Genomic DNA, 14,630 nt, shown 5'->3' on the forward strand with positions numbered 1-14,630 from the left:
TAACCCCCCGCCCCACAGCTGCCCTCCCCACACCCACACCCACACCCCCACTGGGTATAGTTCTTCCTAAACTCTCACATGTCCATTCTATTGCCGAGACACAGTTAGCACTTTCACGGGGATCCCATCTTTGCTCCGGAAGTAGAGACGCTCATACAGACTGCATCGTGTTCTCACATCTGGATGTGACAGTCTCCATGACAGTCACCACAGCACATCCCCTTAAATGAAAGGCCGCCATACAATACCAACGACAGGAAGGACAGAAATGAAAAACGACCGCGAAGTGAAAGAGCATGCCACTGAATGACCAATGTGTCCCTGAAGAAATGAAAATCAAGAGCTTTCTTGAAGAAAATGATGCTACCGTATGATCTAGGAGTCAGTGGAGAGTTTAACCAGAAACAAAGCGTTCTGAAGAGATGAAGTGAAAGAAAAGAAAACGAAAACCCGTGAGAAGATGCAGTTTCCGCTTATCTTTGTTGGTGAGCTATGTCTTCTGCAGGCGATAAAGAGATGGGTTTGGTTTCGTTTTGTTTTGTGTTTCCATCCAGTCTGCTAATCTATGATGTTTGGTGAACGTAAGTCATTTCCATTCAGGTGGTAATTGGTTCGTGTCCTTTCAGCAATGGGTTGTTCACTGATTTAGCCTTTAGTCTCCTGGGATGTTCTTCCCATTTGCCTTTGGTTTTGGTGGGTGCTATTCCTCTTCTCTGCCAAGAGAACAGCTAAAGTATCCTGTGTAGGGCAGGTTTGGAAGAGGCATATGCTTTCAGCTTTTCTTGACCGCGGGAGAGTTTTATTTCATTTTCAAAGACAAAGCAAAGCTTTGCTGGCTACGTCATCCTGGGCCGACAGCCTTGTGCTGTGTTCGAGACTCTCCACTATAGTTTTAATTGACTGTGCTGTATTCTGCAGTTCTGATATTTCAGCTCTCATTTGGATCATCCCCTGCGTGACACGTTCCTTCAATTTCCTGACCTTCTGCTTGACGTGCTTCTCGTCGTTGATAGGCAGCTGTGTACCAAGTGTTTTGGATTCTGTATCCTCCATTTCTCCACGTATTCCCCAGTTACCTCTGAGGTTGGCCGAGGCCTCTGCTCTTTTCCAGGGACTCTGGAGTACCATCCGTCGTGCCTTTGTCTCCTCTTTTGCTCTTGGTCATTGCGCTGCTGGTCATCAGATTCTTCTCCTTGGGGCAGGTTTCTAAGCTGTGTCACCCACAGGTCTACAGTGTGCGTTTACTTATTGTGGTTGGCAAACGGCTCTTGGTTTGCAGTCGCTTGTGCCACCCCCTCCAGCGAGTTCCAGGTCGGCAGTTGTTATGTTAGGCTTCCACCATGGCAGCCCCAGCTCCTGGCTCCTGGCTCCTGGCTCACCACTCTCCACCTTTTGAGTCGTAAGATGCCAAAGGCGATATTATTTTCCCTGCGGGACCAGTGCGATGCACTGAGCTCGGTGAGTTTGCTCCCAGCCCAGCGTATGCGCAGCTCACTGCTGTCCCTGCAGTCTTCGTTTTTCCACACCGTACAAAATGGCACCTGACGTGCCTCTAGCAGAGCTCTTGATCTGCCGGCCGCCAGGTCTGAGGGCTAACTCGGACCTATCTCGGGTGACAGCTGAGGGTTGTCACGTTGCTGCAGGTCCCTGAGCCGGAAATGAGTTCGTTCTCAGCTCAGTGCATGTGCAGTACTGTCCCATATAGCCTTTGTCCTCCTGCAGAAAATGGTGCCCAAGTCGGCTCTAGGGGGCAGACGGGGCTGTGAAATCTACCCTGCTCCCACACCGCCATCTGGGACCTGCCGCTCTGCCTCTGCTCCTGGTCAAGTCCAACAGACCAGCAGCACGGGCAGTTCTTTGCCTGGGTTCGCCTCCTGAGCTGCCGGTGAATGTCCCTTGCCACCTTGCTGCTGCTGGAGCTCTGGCTGCCGGTGCAATTCAGACTGCCGCCTGCTGAAGGCCACTGGGGTATCGGTCAGTGCCACACCAACACCGTTGTCTCCTCTGCTTTCCTGTGTCTGTCAGTCTCCAGGTGCCCCGCTGTGTGCTGCCTTTCTGTCCTCTCCTATTTCCTGGGAATGTGCCCATCTCTGCTTCACACGGGCTGATGTTTCTCCGTCTGTTTGAACACATCCTGACCCTTGAATCCCCGAAGCCGCACTCTTCTGTCACACAGCAATCCAGGAGTTGGTAGGGCCAAGTCAGCCGCGGGTCTACTTGGGTCGACCACTCTGGCTGCCGATGGCGCTTCCTCATCCACCCTGACCTGCGTCCTTGCGCCAGTGGAAGCTGCAGCCAAGTTTCCCCACTAGGCCAAGCACCAGGTCTTGCGCTTTCCAGCACTTCGTGCTGTGGTCGTTGCAGCCCTGCCAGGCCTTCACCAGCCCCAATCCCAATCCCACCCCCCAATCCCAGCTCTTACGCTCCTCAGTGGAGTGAGTGGGAGCAGTGGCTCAGCAGCCTTCCTCCCACCCCTGCCACAACTCCTCCTATGCTCGATCACTCCCAGCCTGGTGCCCCGTCTCACCTCGGCATTGGGCTCGGCCTGACTTGGCCCACCTCCAGTCCTGACCTTCGCTGTTGGGCACCGCAACCTTGAAGACCAGCCCACACCTATTCCGGCTCTCTCGGATCGGGTACTACCGCTCAGCTCTGCCTCGTCTACCCCCAGACCTGGCTCTCATGTGCAGCAGTGGGTGCCCCTACTTGGCCCACTGTGGCGTGGCCTATCCCCCGTCTTGTCTTAGCCCTTGCCTTTGGATGCTGCAGCCTGACCTGGCCAGGCCCACCCGCAGTCCCAACTCTTGCCAGCGGGGGGTGCCGCAGCCTAGCCCTGCTCTGCCTGCCTCCATCCCTGGCTCTCATGCAACCCTGTCGATGTGATAACCTGGCCTGTCATGGTCCACAAGTCAGCCTGACTCCTGTGCTTGTGGTTGTGCCTGGGTTTGGCGCGGAGCCAGCCGCCTGTCCCCGTCCCGCTGCCCCTCTGCCTCGGCTCAACCCACACACCTGCTGGTGAGCGACACAGCCCTGCCCAGCCCAACCAACACCCAGCCCTGACACCAGCCCTGCCTGCTCACCAGCAGGAGATGCAGCGCCCTCAAAGAGTTCCCCAATTCCCCCCACCAGGGTCGCGGCATGAGATGGGCCAAGGCCCAGGACAGCTGGGAGGGACGAGGGCTGGGGCCCGGGGCAAAGCCCGAGGGAGGCGGACGGGCTGGATAGGGGCTAGGCGGGGACCAAGTGGGGCCATGGGACAGACAGGCACGTCCCTCCACTCTGGCTGAGCGGGGGTGGGCGGGGGTGGGGTGGGATGTGGGGGCGGGGCGGGGCGGGGCGGGGCGGGGCGGGTCTGGGCCAGAGAGGTCCCGGAGAGGGCGTGTATAAGTATGCAGATGTGGAAGCGCGGGGGCTGCTGGGCCAGCGGCTGCTGCAGGAAAACGAGCCGAGTTCCCGTAGTGTGTGAGCAAGTGTGAGACGGTGTGTTGCGAATGAATGGGCACGCTTTTGTACGTGTGAGGGCGCAGAGGGGCTGGAGCGCGCGTGCGTCAGTGAGCGTGTGTGTGAAGTGTCGGTGGTGTGTGTCTGTGTAGTGGCGTTGCGGCGGCGGCTCATACTTACCTGGCAGGGGAGATACCATGATCAAGCAGGTGGTTTTCCCAGGGTGAGGCTCCTCCATTGCACTTGGGAGGTGCTGACCCCTGCGATTTCCCCAAATGTGGGAAACTCGACTGCATAATTTGTGGTAGTGGGGGACTGCGTTCGCGCTCTCCCCTGACATCGTTGTGTCCCAAGGGCAGACCTGTGGCAGTGCTTCCCACACCCACTGTGCTACTGCATCACCCACTGCACACTCCACCACTCATTCTTGCTTCAGTCCTCTGCCCCGAGGACTGCTACTTGCCCTGCTCACCTGCCCTGCATCCCACGTCTCGCTGGCCTCCACAGGGCCACGGACTTGCAGCCCAGCGCGCACGCACAGACACACACAAAGCCCTACATGCCACGCTCACACCCCACTCCACTCCACTCCATTCCACACCGCCCCGTCACTGCCACTCCCAACCACCCCAGCCACAGGGAGCCACAGGACACTTGGCTACAGTCTCTCACAACCGACAAAACCACTCCTGCACCCCACACTGAAACCCTTCCTTTCTTTTCCTTTCCTGCAAGCAAGTCTCCAATGCACAAACACACACCTGGCTGCTGCTGCTGCTGCTGCTGCTGCTTTTCTTGGATTTGTTTTTTTTTTGAAGAGTAATTGCATTGCGTTATGTGACGCAGTTTCATCGGCTCTGGCATTGCCCACACCCCTTCCCGTACCCTCCCCCCATGGTGGGGATTCCTCCAATTTGGTGCAGTATGACACTTCAAACTCAGTCAAGAGCCTTTCATTGCAAGCATATACCAAGCCTAGAGTCCAGCATCTTGTCGTCCAGATTAGTTCGATGGTTTCTTGCGGAGACCATCTCTGGTCTGAAGGCAGAGCTGGCACAATAGCATCCCGACCAATCAAAAGCCACAACGCAACATCAACAACAAGTTACAACATTGTGGAATTCTTTGACATGGCATTGAGTAACCAATATGTTAGAAAATGCAAGTTCTTAACCACATCCTCTGACTACTTCATCGACATTTCAGTTTTAGTTCATATACAACCGGCTTCTATACACCTTAAAATGGCTATGATAGGGTACTATTCAGCTGCCTCGTGTCTATCTTCATTTTAGTATTTAGCAGTTTACAGCGTTGAAGCATCATTCTGCTGAATCTGGCAGCTTTTAGGATAGTCGGAACTGGCTTATAACTCTAACAAGGCATATATCAACAGATGAAGTGCAGAACAGTTTTAGGAGGGGTGTGCAGAGAAATCTTCAATACATACCTTAGTGAGGAGTAGCTAATCGTTGTATCCTACCTAGTAAGGTATGTGTGTGTCCATACGCTGACCATTTCCTGTCTGGTTCTACGCTTTCCTTGGTGTTCTCTGTCTATCTGTTCTAACTGGGAAACACCTGTCTTCTTGCAACTCTCCAATCTCCAAGAAAGCAAGCAGAACCCTGGAGCGCTAGCCACGACCGCTACAGCTTGCAGCAGCTGAGGCTGCTTGGTAGGGTACAAGCTGCGGAGTCCTCTTGTTGCTGCGGTCCTTTGCCTTTGAACTCTTTTCCTTTTCTTATTCCTTGTTATCAGCTTACGATATAGTTCCATAGCCCCTGTGATTTCCATAACCCCCCGCCCCACAGCTGCCCTCCCCACACCCACACCCACACCCCCACTGGGTATAGTTCTTCCTAAACTCTCACATGTCCATTCTATTGCCGAGACACAGTTAGCACTTTCACGGGGATCCCATCTTTGCTCCGGAAGTAGAGACGCTCATACAGACTGCATCGTGTTCTCACATCTGGATGTGACAGTCTCCATGACAGTCACCACAGCACATCCCCTTAAATGAAAGGCCGCCATACAATACCAACGACAGGAAGGACAGAAATGAAAAACGACCGCGAAGTGAAAGAGCATGCCACTGAATGACCAATGTGTCCCTGAAGAAATGAAAATCAAGAGCTTTCTTGAAGAAAATGATGCTACCGTATGATCTAGGAGTCAGTGGAGAGTTTAACCAGAAACAAAGCGTTCTGAAGAGATGAAGTGAAAGAAAAGAAAACGAAAACCCGTGAGAAGATGCAGTTTCCGCTTATCTTTGTTGGTGAGCTATGTCTTCTGCAGGCGATAAAGAGATGGGTTTGGTTTCGTTTTGTTTTGTGTTTCCATCCAGTCTGCTAATCTATGATGTTTGGTGAACGTAAGTCATTTCCATTCAGGTGGTAATTGGTTCGTGTCCTTTCAGCAATGGGTTGTTCACTGATTTAGCCTTTAGTCTCCTGGGATGTTCTTCCCATTTGCCTTTGGTTTTGGTGGGTGCTATTCCTCTTCTCTGCCAAGAGAACAGCTAAAGTATCCTGTGTAGGGCAGGTTTGGAAGAGGCATATGCTTTCAGCTTTTCTTGACCGCGGGAGAGTTTTATTTCATTTTCAAAGACAAAGCAAAGCTTTGCTGGCTACGTCATCCTGGGCCGACAGCCTTGTGCTGTGTTCGAGACTCTCCACTATAGTTTTAATTGACTGTGCTGTATTCTGCAGTTCTGATATTTCAGCTCTCATTTGGATCATCCCCTGCGTGACACGTTCCTTCAATTTCCTGACCTTCTGCTTGACGTGCTTCTCGTCGTTGATAGGCAGCTGTGTACCAAGTGTTTTGGATTCTGTATCCTCCATTTCTCCACGTATTCCCCAGTTACCTCTGAGGTTGGCCGAGGCCTCTGCTCTTTTCCAGGGACTCTGGAGTACCATCCGTCGTGCCTTTGTCTCCTCTTTTGCTCTTGGTCATTGCGCTGCTGGTCATCAGATTCTTCTCCTTGGGGCAGGTTTCTAAGCTGTGTCACCCACAGGTCTACAGTGTGCGTTTACTTATTGTGGTTGGCAAACGGCTCTTGGTTTGCAGTCGCTTGTGCCACCCCCTCCAGCGAGTTCCAGGTCGGCAGTTGTTATGTTAGGCTTCCACCATGGCAGCCCCAGCTCCTGGCTCCTGGCTCCTGGCTCACCACTCTCCACCTTTTGAGTCGTAAGATGCCAAAGGCGATATTATTTTCCCTGCGGGACCAGTGCGATGCACTGAGCTCGGTGAGTTTGCTCCCAGCCCAGCGTATGCGCAGCTCACTGCTGTCCCTGCAGTCTTCGTTTTTCCACACCGTACAAAATGGCACCTGACGTGCCTCTAGCAGAGCTCTTGATCTGCCGGCCGCCAGGTCTGAGGGCTAACTCGGACCTATCTCGGGTGACAGCTGAGGGTTGTCACGTTGCTGCAGGTCCCTGAGCCGGAAATGAGTTCGTTCTCAGCTCAGTGCATGTGCAGTACTGTCCCATATAGCCTTTGTCCTCCTGCAGAAAATGGTGCCCAAGTCGGCTCTAGGGGGCAGACGGGGCTGTGAAATCTACCCTGCTCCCACACCGCCATCTGGGACCTGCCGCTCTGCCTCTGCTCCTGGTCAAGTCCAACAGACCAGCAGCACGGGCAGTTCTTTGCCTGGGTTCGCCTCCTGAGCTGCCGGTGAATGTCCCTTGCCACCTTGCTGCTGCTGGAGCTCTGGCTGCCGGTGCAATTCAGACTGCCGCCTGCTGAAGGCCACTGGGGTATCGGTCAGTGCCACACCAACACCGTTGTCTCCTCTGCTTTCCTGTGTCTGTCAGTCTCCAGGTGCCCCGCTGTGTGCTGCCTTTCTGTCCTCTCCTATTTCCTGGGAATGTGCCCATCTCTGCTTCACACGGGCTGATGTTTCTCCGTCTGTTTGAACACATCCTGACCCTTGAATCCCCGAAGCCGCACTCTTCTGTCACACAGCAATCCAGGAGTTGGTAGGGCCAAGTCAGCCGCGGGTCTACTTGGGTCGACCACTCTGGCTGCCGATGGCGCTTCCTCATCCACCCTGACCTGCGTCCTTGCGCCAGTGGAAGCTGCAGCCAAGTTTCCCCACTAGGCCAAGCACCAGGTCTTGCGCTTTCCAGCACTTCGTGCTGTGGTCGTTGCAGCCCTGCCAGGCCTTCACCAGCCCCAATCCCAATCCCACCCCCCAATCCCAGCTCTTACGCTCCTCAGTGGAGTGAGTGGGAGCAGTGGCTCAGCAGCCTTCCTCCCACCCCTGCCACAACTCCTCCTATGCTCGATCACTCCCAGCCTGGTGCCCCGTCTCACCTCGGCATTGGGCTCGGCCTGACTTGGCCCACCTCCAGTCCTGACCTTCGCTGTTGGGCACCGCAACCTTGAAGACCAGCCCACACCTATTCCGGCTCTCTCGGATCGGGTACTACCGCTCAGCTCTGCCTCGTCTACCCCCAGACCTGGCTCTCATGTGCAGCAGTGGGTGCCCCTACTTGGCCCACTGTGGCGTGGCCTATCCCCCGTCTTGTCTTAGCCCTTGCCTTTGGATGCTGCAGCCTGACCTGGCCAGGCCCACCCGCAGTCCCAACTCTTGCCAGCGGGGGGTGCCGCAGCCTAGCCCTGCTCTGCCTGCCTCCATCCCTGGCTCTCATGCAACCCTGTCGATGTGATAACCTGGCCTGTCATGGTCCACAAGTCAGCCTGACTCCTGTGCTTGTGGTTGTGCCTGGGTTTGGCGCGGAGCCAGCCGCCTGTCCCCGTCCCGCTGCCCCTCTGCCTCGGCTCAACCCACACACCTGCTGGTGAGCGACACAGCCCTGCCCAGCCCAACCAACACCCAGCCCTGACACCAGCCCTGCCTGCTCACCAGCAGGAGATGCAGCGCCCTCAAAGAGTTCCCCAATTCCCCCCACCAGGGTCGCGGCATGAGATGGGCCAAGGCCCAGGACAGCTGGGAGGGACGAGGGCTGGGGCCCGGGGCAAAGCCCGAGGGAGGCGGACGGGCTGGATAGGGGCTAGGCGGGGACCAAGTGGGGCCATGGGACAGACAGGCACGTCCCTCCACTCTGGCTGAGCGGGGGTGGGCGGGGGTGGGGTGGGATGTGGGGGCGGGGCGGGGCGGGGCGGGGCGGGGCGGGTCTGGGCCAGAGAGGTCCCGGAGAGGGCGTGTATAAGTATGCAGATGTGGAAGCGCGGGGGCTGCTGGGCCAGCGGCTGCTGCAGGAAAACGAGCCGAGTTCCCGTAGTGTGTGAGCAAGTGTGAGACGGTGTGTTGCGAATGAATGGGCACGCTTTTGTACGTGTGAGGGCGCAGAGGGGCTGGAGCGCGCGTGCGTCAGTGAGCGTGTGTGTGAAGTGTCGGTGGTGTGTGTCTGTGTAGTGGCGTTGCGGCGGCGGCTCATACTTACCTGGCAGGGGAGATACCATGATCAAGCAGGTGGTTTTCCCAGGGTGAGGCTCCTCCATTGCACTTGGGAGGTGCTGACCCCTGCGATTTCCCCAAATGTGGGAAACTCGACTGCATAATTTGTGGTAGTGGGGGACTGCGTTCGCGCTCTCCCCTGACATCGTTGTGTCCCAAGGGCAGACCTGTGGCAGTGCTTCCCACACCCACTGTGCTACTGCATCACCCACTGCACACTCCACCACTCATTCTTGCTTCAGTCCTCTGCCCCGAGGACTGCTACTTGCCCTGCTCACCTGCCCTGCATCCCACGTCTCGCTGGCCTCCACAGGGCCACGGACTTGCAGCCCAGCGCGCACGCACAGACACACACAAAGCCCTACATGCCACGCTCACACCCCACTCCACTCCACTCCATTCCACACCGCCCCGTCACTGCCACTCCCAACCACCCCAGCCACAGGGAGCCACAGGACACTTGGCTACAGTCTCTCACAACCGACAAAACCACTCCTGCACCCCACACTGAAACCCTTCCTTTCTTTTCCTTTCCTGCAAGCAAGTCTCCAATGCACAAACACACACCTGGCTGCTGCTGCTGCTGCTGCTTTTCTTGGATTTGTTTTTTTTTTGAAGAGTAATTGCATTGCGTTATGTGACGCAGTTTCATCGGCTCTGGCATTGCCCACACCCCTTCCCGTACCCTCCCCCCATGGTGGGGATTCCTCCAATTTGGTGCAGTATGACACTTCAAACTCAGTCAAGAGCCTTTCATTGCAAGCATATACCAAGCCTAGAGTCCAGCATCTTGTCGTCCAGATTAGTTCGATGGTTTCTTGCGGAGACCATCTCTGGTCTGAAGGCAGAGCTGGCACAATAGCATCCCGACCAATCAAAAGCCACAACGCAACATCAACAACAAGTTACAACATTGTGGAATTCTTTGACATGGCATTGAGTAACCAATATGTTAGAAAATGCAAGTTCTTAACCACATCCTCTGACTACTTCATCGACATTTCAATTTTAGTTCATATACAACCGGCTTCTATACACCTTAAAATGGCTATGATAGGGTACTATTCAGCTGCCTCGTGTCTATTTTCATTTTAGTATTTAGCAGTTTACAGCGTTGAAGCATCATTTTGCTGAATCTGGCAGCTTTTAGGATAGTCGGAACTGGCTGATAACTCTAACAAGGCATATATCAACAGATGAAGTGCAGAACAGTTTTAGGAGGGGTGTGCAGAGAAATCTTCAATACATACCTTAGTGAGGAGTAGCTAATCGTTGTATCCTACCTAGTAAGGTATGTGTGTGTCCATACGCTGACCGTTTCCTGTCTGGTTCTACGCTTTCCTTGGTGTTCTCTGTCTATCTGTTCTAACTGGGAAACACCTGTCTTCTTGCAACTCTCCAATCTCCAAGAAAGCAAGCAGAACCGCTACAGCTTGCAGCAGCTGAGGCTGCTTGGTAGGGTACAAGCTGCGGAGTCCTCTTGTTGCTGCGGTCCTTTGCCTTTGAACTCTTTTCCTTTTCTTATTCCTTGTTATCAGCTTACGATATAGTTCCATAGCCCCTGTGATTTCCATAACCCCCCGCCCCACAGCTGCCCTCCCCACACCCACACCCACACCCCCACTGGGTATAGTTCTTCCTAAACTCTCACATGTCCATTCTATTGCCGAGACACAGTTAGCACTTTCACGGGGATCCCATCTTTGCTCCGGAAGTAGAGACGCTCATACAGACTGCATCGTGTTCTCACATCTGGATGTGACAGTCTCCATGACAGTCACCACAGCACATCCCCTTAAATGAAAGGCCGCCATACAATACCAACGACAGGAAGGACAGAAATGAAAAACGACCGCGAAGTGAAAGAGCATGCCACTGAATGACCAATGTGTCCCTGAAGAAATGAAAATCAAGAGCTTTCTTGAAGAAAATGATGCTACCGTATGATCTAGGAGTCAGTGGAGAGTTTAACCAGAAACAAAGCGTTCTGAAGAGATGAAGTGAAAGAAAAGAAAACGAAAACCCGTGAGAAGATGCAGTTTCCGCTTATCTTTGTTGGTGAGCTATGTCTTCTGCAGGCGATAAAGAGATGGGTTTGGTTTCGTTTTGTTTTGTGTTTCCATCCAGTCTGCTAATCTATGATGTTTGGTGAACGTAAGTCATTTCCATTCAGGTGGTAATTGGTTCGTGTCCTTTCAGCAATGGGTTGTTCACTGATTTAGCCTTTAGTCTCCTGGGATGTTCTTCCCATTTGCCTTTGGTTTTGGTGGGTGCTATTCCTCTTCTCTGCCAAGAGAACAGCTAAAGTATCCTGTGTAGGGCAGGTTTGGAAGAGGCATATGCTTTCAGCTTTTCTTGACCGCGGGAGAGTTTTATTTCATTTTCAAAGACAAAGCAAAGCTTTGCTGGCTACGTCATCCTGGGCCGACAGCCTTGTGCTGTGTTCGAGACTCTCCACTATAGTTTTAATTGACTGTGCTGTATTCTGCAGTTCTGATATTTCAGCTCTCATTTGGATCATCCCCTGCGTGACACGTTCCTTCAATTTCCTGACCTTCTGCTTGACGTGCTTCTCGTCGTTGATAGGCAGCTGTGTACCAAGTGTTTTGGATTCTGTATCCTCCATTTCTCCACGTATTCCCCAGTTACCTCTGAGGTTGGCCGAGGCCTCTGCTCTTTTCCAGGGACTCTGGAGTACCATCCGTCGTGCCTTTGTCTCCTCTTTTGCTCTTGGTCATTGCGCTGCTGGTCATCAGATTCTTCTCCTTGGGGCAGGTTTCTAAGCTGTGTCACCCACAGGTCTACAGTGTGCGTTTACTTATTGTGGTTGGCAAACGGCTCTTGGTTTGCAGTCGCTTGTGCCACCCCCTCCAGCGAGTTCCAGGTCGGCAGTTGTTATGTTAGGCTTCCACCATGGCAGCCCCAGCTCCTGGCTCCTGGCTCCTGGCTCACCACTCTCCACCTTTTGAGTCGTAAGATGCCAAAGGCGATATTATTTTCCCTGCGGGACCAGTGCGATGCACTGAGCTCGGTGAGTTTGCTCCCAGCCCAGCGTATGCGCAGCTCACTGCTGTCCCTGCAGTCTTCGTTTTTCCACACCGTACAAAATGGCACCTGACGTGCCTCTAGCAGAGCTCTTGATCTGCCGGCCGCCAGGTCTGAGGGCTAACTCGGACCTATCTCGGGTGACAGCTGAGGGTTGTCACGTTGCTGCAGGTCCCTGAGCCGGAAATGAGTTCGTTCTCAGCTCAGTGCATGTGCAGTACTGTCCCATATAGCCTTTGTCCTCCTGCAGAAAATGGTGCCCAAGTCGGCTCTAGGGGGCAGACGGGGCTGTGAAATCTACCCTGCTCCCACACCGCCATCTGGGACCTGCCGCTCTGCCTCTGCTCCTGGTCAAGTCCAACAGACCAGCAGCACGGGCAGTTCTTTGCCTGGGTTCGCCTCCTGAGCTGCCGGTGAATGTCCCTTGCCACCTTGCTGCTGCTGGAGCTCTGGCTGCCGGTGCAATTCAGACTGCCGCCTGCTGAAGGCCACTGGGGTATCGGTCAGTGCCACACCAACACCGTTGTCTCCTCTGCTTTCCTGTGTCTGTCAGTCTCCAGGTGCCCCGCTGTGTGCTGCCTTTCTGTCCTCTCCTATTTCCTGGGAATGTGCCCATCTCTGCTTCACACGGGCTGATGTTTCTCCGTCTGTTTGAACACATCCTGACCCTTGAATCCCCGAAGCCGCACTCTTCTGTCACACAGCAATCCAGGAGTTGGTAGGGCCAAGTCAGCCGCGGGTCTACTTGGGTCGACCACTCTGGCTGCCGATGGCGCTTCCTCATCCACCCTGACCTGCGTCCTTGCGCCAGTGGAAGCTGCAGCCAAGTTTCCCCACTAGGCCAAGCACCAGGTCTTGCGCTTTCCAGCACTTCGTGCTGTGGTCGTTGCAGCCCTGCCAGGCCTTCACCAGCCCCAATCCCAATCCCACCCCCCAATCCCAGCTCTTACGCTCCTCAGTGGAGTGAGTGGGAGCAGTGGCTCAGCAGCCTTCCTCCCACCCCTGCCACAACTCCTCCTATGCTCGATCACTCCCAGCCTGGTGCCCCGTCTCACCTCGGCATTGGGCTCGGCCTGACTTGGCCCACCTCCAGTCCTGACCTTCGCTGTTGGGCACCGCAACCTTGAAGACCAGCCCACACCTATTCCGGCTCTCTCGGATCGGGTACTACCGCTCAGCTCTGCCTCGTCTACCCCCAGACCTGGCTCTCATGTGCAGCAGTGGGTGCCCCTACTTGGCCCACTGTGGCGTGGCCTATCCCCCGTCTTGTCTTAGCCCTTGCCTTTGGATGCTGCAGCCTGACCTGGCCAGGCCCACCCGCAGTCCCAACTCTTGCCAGCGGGGGGTGCCGCAGCCTAGCCCTGCTCTGCCTGCCTCCATCCCTGGCTCTCATGCAACCCTGTCGATGTGATAACCTGGCCTGTCATGGTCCACAAGTCAGCCTGACTCCTGTGCTTGTGGTTGTGCCTGGGTTTGGCGCGGAGCCAGCCGCCTGTCCCCGTCCCGCTGCCCCTCTGCCTCGGCTCAACCCACACACCTGCTGGTGAGCGACACAGCCCTGCCCAGCCCAACCAACACCCAGCCCTGACACCAGCCCTGCCTGCTCACCAGCAGGAGATGCAGCGCCCTCAAAGAGTTCCCCAATTCCCCCCACCAGGGTCGCGGCATGAGATGGGCCAAGGCCCAGGACAGCTGGGAGGGACGAGGGCTGGGGCCCGGGGCAAAGCCCGAGGGAGGCGGACGGGCTGGATAGGGGCTAGGCGGGGACCAAGTGGGGCCATGGGACAGACAGGCACGTCCCTCCACTCTGGCTGAGCGGGGGTGGGCGGGGGTGGGGTGGGATGTGGGGGCGGGGCGGGGCGGGGCGGGGCGGGGCGGGTCTGGGCCAGAGAGGTCCCGGAGAGGGCGTGTATAAGTATGCAGATGTGGAAGCGCGGGGGCTGCTGGGCCAGCGGCTGCTGCAGGAAAACGAGCCGAGTTCCCGTAGTGTGTGAGCAAGTGTGAGACGGTGTGTTGCGAATGAATGGGCACGCTTTTGTACGTGTGAGGGCGCAGAGGGGCTGGAGCGCGCGTGCGTCAGTGAGCGTGTGTGTGAAGTGTCGGTGGTGTGTGTCTGTGTAGTGGCGTTGCGGCGGCGGCTCATACTTACCTGGCAGGGGAGATACCATGATCAAGCAGGTGGTTTTCCCAGGGTGAGGCTCCTCCATTGCACTTGGGAGGTGCTGACCCCTGCGATTTCCCCAAATGTGGGAAACTCGACTGCATAATTTGTGGTAGTGGGGGACTGCGTTCGCGCTCTCCCCTGACATCGTTGTGTCCCAAGGGCAGACCTGTGGCAGTGCTTCCCACACCCACTGTGCTACTGCATCACCCACTGCACACTCCACCACTCATTCTTGCTTCAGTCCTCTGCCCCGAGGACTGCTACTTGCCCTGCTCACCTGCCCTGCATCCCACGTCTCGCTGGCCTCCACAGGGCCACGGACTTGCAGCCCAGCGCGCACGCACAGACACACACAAAGCCCTACATGCCACGCTCACACCCCACTCCACTCCACTCCATTCCACACCGCCCCGTCACTGCCACTCCCAACCACCCCAGCCACAGGGAGCCACAGGACACTTGGCTACAGTCTCTCACAACCGACAAAACCACTCCTGCACCCCACACTGAAACCCTTCCTTTCTTTTCCTTTCCTGCAAGCAAGTCTCCAAT

At 55.5% G+C, this 14,630-nt stretch overlaps 3 non-coding genes across 3 annotated transcripts; all 3 read left to right on the forward strand.

Moving 5' to 3' along the window:
* The first annotated feature begins 3,613 nt into the window (after positions 1–3,613).
* LOC131479670 (U1 spliceosomal RNA) lies at positions 3,614–3,777 on the forward strand. Its single transcript, XR_009245028.1, has one exon. It is a non-coding gene; the product is annotated as a U1 spliceosomal RNA (small nuclear RNA).
* Positions 3,778–8,847: 5,070 nt separating this feature from the next.
* LOC131479671 (U1 spliceosomal RNA) lies at positions 8,848–9,011 on the forward strand. The gene has a single exon (XR_009245029.1). It is a non-coding gene; the product is annotated as a U1 spliceosomal RNA (small nuclear RNA).
* A 5,044-nt stretch (positions 9,012–14,055) lies between these two features.
* On the forward strand, positions 14,056–14,219 carry LOC131479672 (U1 spliceosomal RNA). Its single transcript, XR_009245030.1, has one exon. It is a non-coding gene; the product is annotated as a U1 spliceosomal RNA (small nuclear RNA).
* Positions 14,220–14,630: the final 411 nt, after the last annotated feature.

The sequence above is a fragment of the Ochotona princeps genome, chromosome 2 (assembly GCF_030435755.1).
Source record: "Ochotona princeps isolate mOchPri1 chromosome 2, mOchPri1.hap1, whole genome shotgun sequence".
NCBI lineage: Eukaryota > Metazoa > Chordata > Mammalia > Lagomorpha > Ochotonidae > Ochotona > Ochotona princeps.